Consider the following 5575-nt stretch of genomic DNA (forward strand, 5'->3'; position numbering starts at 1 on the left):
ATAAAATGTTAACCAAGTATACTTTAGTTTGCGAAAATATAAAACAAAATGTCAACTTGTTTTCAAGGCGGTGCCAGGTTCTCACGTCCGCTTGCATGCTCCCGCCGAAGCAACCTGTTGCAGTGACTTCATTCTATAGAATGAGCAGCATTCTGTGTTTATGCTACTTGTGAACTTTCCTTTGCCGACCGTACGCAAATAATTATTGCCAGGAAGTTAACCCGACCTGACGATACTGTCCCGCGTAGCGACGATCGCGACAGCTCGCTCAAAAGAAAGCCGATAAATCTGCTTGTTGTAGCGGATACTATTTTGTTTACCCTCTAAAAATACTTTAAGGGATATTTTATTCAGTATGCAGTAATCTAAAAGCACCACGACGTGATTAATTTAAGTACAACAAACTATCTATCTGACTTCTAATTGAAAACACATGGAGGGCGGCGAGGGTCGTCTGCTTTTGTACTACACAGGCGCGTCGGACACGAGTGGCTCTGCATGTCGCCAAAACTCTAGCGCAGGAGCCCCATGTGAGCCTGGAACGTCAGATCTTCGACCTATTGAGTAAACAAACCCTTTCACATTAAAAGAACGTTTGAAAAGGGCAACGCGTCTCCAAAACGAAAGAAATCGTACCTGGTTTTCATGTTTAAAGGAGCCATGAAGAGAAAACACAAGTTTGGTTCATTCAAAAGATTGTCTCGTTAGAATCATACTGACACCACTTTTAACGTAAACTTCGCTCAAATAAGCTACATAATTAGGAAAAACGGGAATGGTCATGCGACCCACCAGCTCATTTCCCGCAACTGAACCTATGATGTCACATGAGCTAAGCTCTGCGATTGGCGGAGGCTAGCAGAAGCAGACGAAAATTAGGTAGAGCTTACAAACTAGACGAACGAGCGATCTGCGCTTAAATTTAGGGCACATTCTTTACAAAGCAATAAGAATGATGGGACAAACAGTGGAAGTTACGAAAGCACATGTAAACATAGAAGTACTGATGCGTTCTGCTGTTCGTACTGCGCACAGCATGCTTGGTTTAGCCAGCTGCACAGCACTACGGGGCTTGGGGTTGTCTCAGACGACACTGGCCGATTGACGCAAGCAACGGTGTCTTACGTGACCACATTTGTCGAGCGAGCACTGTTTCAGGGAACGAATATTTTCTCCCAGAACAAAAACAAGCCAGGTTTAAATGCGGGCAAAAACAAACCAAACGCTTGCCACGGTATGGTGGCGTTATCTAGGTTACGGAACGTAAAGAAACGCGGGAACAAACCAAAACCGCTGTACAGGGTGGAGACAACCTTTGAACGGTCCCGTGCCGCCGCAATTGGGCCAACGGGCTCAACGCGTTATTCTTTTCGTTTCGCACGAGACCTAGCAACGCGAAACATACAATATGATTCAAACTTCTTCAGTAAACCGCGTTGCGGCGATAATTTTAGCGCGGTTTTGACACAATGACTTGCTTCGGCGGCGAGCGAGCAACCGAAAATGGCGGCGCCAGCGTATACGTGTCTCTACCCTGTACGGCGGATGCGTGAATGAAGGTATTCTAGGCTGCAGAGCGGTCGGTTCCCGTGATGTCACTTGGGACCACGAAAACGCACGATTGAGCGGGAAAATCAAAATTTTAACCTAAATTGTTTAATTTCTCAGTGAATAAAGCACCGTTTGTATCCGGACAAGCGCCGGGGGCACTATAAAACACGAAATCTTTCGAATAAAACCAACTTGCATTTTCTCTTCATGGCTCCTTTAAAGGCAGCCACTATTGTTTTCTGCTGTAAATATTTCATATTTAGACTTTTTTAATTGGCGAAGATATTTGTAGTGGCCAAATTCCCTTACGCAACGTATCCCCAGTGGCGCAATTGGTTAGCGCACGGTACTTATACGACAGTGCTCGTGAGCCATGCCGGGGTTGTGAGTTCGAGCCTCACCTGGGGAACATTGTTTTTTTTTTGCGGGGCCAGAGTTTTGTGGCTTCTTGTTCGGCGTCCTCAAAGAACGCCTCGCGACAAAGCCAATTTTATGTATACGTGTGCTTGAAGCGTGAGGTGTTCGCGTTCGTTCGTTCGTTCATGCCTGCCTGTTTGTTTGCTTGCTTGCTTGCTTACTTGTTCGTTCGTTCGTTCGTTCGTTCGTTCGTTCATTCGTTCGTTCGTTCGTTCGTTCGTTCATTCGCTTGTTTGTTTGTTTTTGTTTGCTTGCTTGCTTGTTTGTTTGTTTGTTGGCGGTTGCGGCGGGAGGAGGCGTCCGAAGGTACCCACCGAAAAGCCGGTGAAGAAGCGGCGTAAGACGCTAGGCGATGACTTCGCGTCAGTATAACGACTGTTGGCTGGCAATCTTACCGAAAAACCGGTGAAGAAGTGGCGAACGACGCCGTCGGCGTCGAAGAAACAACTGTTCGCCGGGTATCTACCAAGCAGATATCGGGCGACCGCCGTTCGCTGCCGGCCGTTCGACGAGCTGCCGACGAAAATTTTTGCGAACGTGAGGGAGAGAAAAAAAATTACACCATCTTGCCGTAGGGGCACCATGAGTAGTACGCAAAGCAGCCATGGGGTCGATTCAAGTGCCCATTAGTTTTCAGTTCGTCGTTTCCGTTAGGTTGAGGTACGTAGCTACCGTTATATTTACTGTTTGGTTTCCATGGTAACTACCACACTTTTCACTTACCGGAACTACGAAATGGGAAATTGCGTTGAGCCCATGGCTGTTTCCCATGCTACTCAGGGTTACCCTACGTGAAGATGGTGTAATTTTATTAGATGTGACGGGGCTATGTCCCTCCCATGTCTTTGTTGCGCCGTCCACACCCCCAATGCGCATGCTCGGCTTGCTGAACGCCCGGTGGTGTCTTACCCTTTAATGGCTCCTGGAGCGACAGTGTTACCGGTGTCTTCCTGGGCCGGCCCGAGATGAGCCGAGCATGCGCAGTGGGGGTGTGGACGGCGCCACAACAAGGGAGGGACATAGCCCCGACCATGAGATGCTGGAGCGACAGTGTTGCCGGTGTCTTCCTGGGCCGGCACGAGACGAGCACCCCTTAAAGGGCTCCTGGAGCGGCAGTGTTGCCGGTGTCTTCCTGGGCCGGCGGATGAATGGACGACGGACGACGGAGCCGAGAGCAAGAGATGCTTTGCATCTAAAACAGCACTACTTGGAAAAAGCAAGCGCGAAACGATCGTCGGCAGCTCGTCCGCTGTGGGCGCATTTCGCGAGTGTGTGTGCTTGCATATTTATGTCTATGTGTGTCTGAATAAACTTTTCAACCAATGCGTAGCACACGGCGGCTAGTCTGGCTGACCTCACCGGTTCATAATTACCTAGCTCTTCTCCCGCTTTCTTCATAACCGTTCGCGTCCTGAGCTGCCCGATTTTATTATTCGCCCATGAATTTTCTTATTTAGTCAAGTTGACGGCCTTCTCCTACTTTTGGTTCGCCCCTGAATACCCACCCTGTTTGCCTGGTAATAGAACGGTTGTCTCTTTGTTGCATTACACGCCCATACAAACTCCACTACGTGTTTGTAATTTGTGCTAAAACATCTTTGATTCGAGTTAGTTTCGTGCTCCAAGACGCTCGTTTGTTTCCCCTATGCCTTACACCTAGCATCCGTTGTGACTCGTTTGGGTTATCGTTTGGGTTTTCTCGTTTGAGTTTTCTTTCCAGGTGTTTGGTAAGGCGTAACGTTTCTGCACCTTTCGTTTCAAAATATCCTCACATGACGTATTTTGTTCTGACAATGTACCACCCTTCTCACTGACCGATAAACGGTCCGCATTTCAGTGCCGCAATATTTCAGAAGATTTCGGAAGGTAGCGCATGTGTTGCAGGCCGTAAATGGGACAATTACCGTACTTACCCGATTCTAACGCGCCCCCGATTCTAACGCGCACCTGATTTTCCTGGCAAAAAAAAAAAAAAAAACGAAAAGACTTGCACCTCCGATTGTAACGCGCACGGAACGTTTTGACCCAGACAAACGATATGCGAGAGAAACAGGCGATTTATTTCCCAAAGTAATCTCACTCCTCGTCGCTCTCCGCTGACCACAACATCTCGTCCTCGGTGCCGTCAAGCGCATTCGCGATGCCACACTTCTGAACGAATGTTCAACCATGGTCGATGGGATCGTGGCCCACGCCTTGCACGCCCATCCCGCGAGCTTCTCCAGAGGCGCACGCTTCAGCCGACCGCTCGTTTTGAACACGCGAGAGCCGCTTCTGCCATTGCTATTATCAAGCGCGCAAGTGGAACGATTTGACGATTTGAGAAGATGCCGATAGACAACCCTACGCGCCTGTGCTTCCTGCGTCCGAAAAATCGTTGCTAAAAGGTTTGGCGCCGTCTTGAGATGGCGATGGCGATGGGTGGGACGAAATTTCCGCTGTTTCGGCAGTTTCGGTTTCGTATCCGATTCTAACGCGCATGCGATTTTTCGGGCTATTCTTCCGGAAAAAAAGTGCGCGTTAGAATCGGGTAAATACGGTGCAAGTTGTACGAGTAAGGCACCAATAGTATTTTCCACTTTCTTCCTCTGTGTTATGGACTTTTCCGGTGGTTTCACTTCTTCAAAACTGGCTCAACATAATTAGATAGAAGAATCAGTACTTCAATAGAACTTTGATTTGATTTTAATTGCGGGTCTTATTTCCCAACTTTAATTACAGACCAGAGACGTAAAAAACTAAGTCGTGCCGGTGTTGACGATTGACGATTCTAACCTGCATAAAATATATTAGACCAATGGAATTGAATGTATTGGACCAATGGATCAACCATTAGCAAAAACTCAAGGCCATTCCGCTTTGCGCAGGTGGATGTCCAGCGCAGCTGCAAACGCCATGGTAAGAAAAGCTGTTGTAAAGACTTTACTGCGTCGCTCATTGTCACTTGTCACCTCTCCTGCCACAGCTAGTTGGGATCTTCGATGGGAGGTGAAGCATTGCACAGATAGGTGTTTCAGTTTTACGGCCCTTTCAGCAAGATTCCGGGGGATGCTTCGAACTTTTTAAGAACGCGCAGACAAAAGCCTGGTCGGACCTTTTGTTGATCTGCTGTTGAACTTTCTGAGGTCGCGCCTGTCAGCACTTGATCAGACCCTGAACTGCACCGCCCGAAGCTCGTTTTTCACGCTCGCCATGCATCGCCAGGAGCCTCTTTTCACCCCCGTCGGGACATCAAGGTGGCTCATTTTGCACGTGCGGCAGGAGCCTATAGCTGCCATCCTCCGGCCCTCAGCTCCGTCGCGACGTCCCTATTGGTTGTACCTCACGATTTTCTCCACCTCTCAGCGCGTGTGCTTGAAACATGGAGATCTAAGGCTTTCGCCTTAAAAATAACCACTTCGGCTACGAATAGAACCCATGATCCTGCGTTGCTCAATCCCTTGTCCTTGTCCTGTCTACTTGTCACGGTCCTGTCTTTTACGCGCAGTTTTTTCTACTTTCAATCCCTTTCACATGTCATACGGGGCGGGTATGCCTTTCAAGAGAGAGCGAGAGAGAGAGAATACATTTTATTACGAGCATCAAAATGTGGGTTGTCCGTCGTTCA

The 5575-nt window shown here is 48.3% G+C and overlaps 1 non-coding gene across 1 annotated transcript; it reads left to right on the forward strand.

Moving 5' to 3' along the window:
* The first annotated feature begins 1868 nt into the window (after positions 1-1868).
* Positions 1869-1960, forward strand: Trnai-uau (transfer RNA isoleucine (anticodon UAU)). The gene is given in 2 exon segments: positions 1869-1906; positions 1925-1960. It is a non-coding gene; the product is annotated as a tRNA-Ile (tRNA).
* Positions 1961-5575: the final 3615 nt, after the last annotated feature.

This window comes from Haemaphysalis longicornis, unplaced genomic scaffold, assembly GCF_048455015.1.
Source record: "Haemaphysalis longicornis isolate Haplotype H1 unplaced genomic scaffold, Haemaphysalis longicornis Haplotype H1 scaffold_1, whole genome shotgun sequence".
NCBI classification, from domain to species: Eukaryota; Metazoa; Arthropoda; class Arachnida; order Ixodida; family Ixodidae; genus Haemaphysalis; species Haemaphysalis longicornis.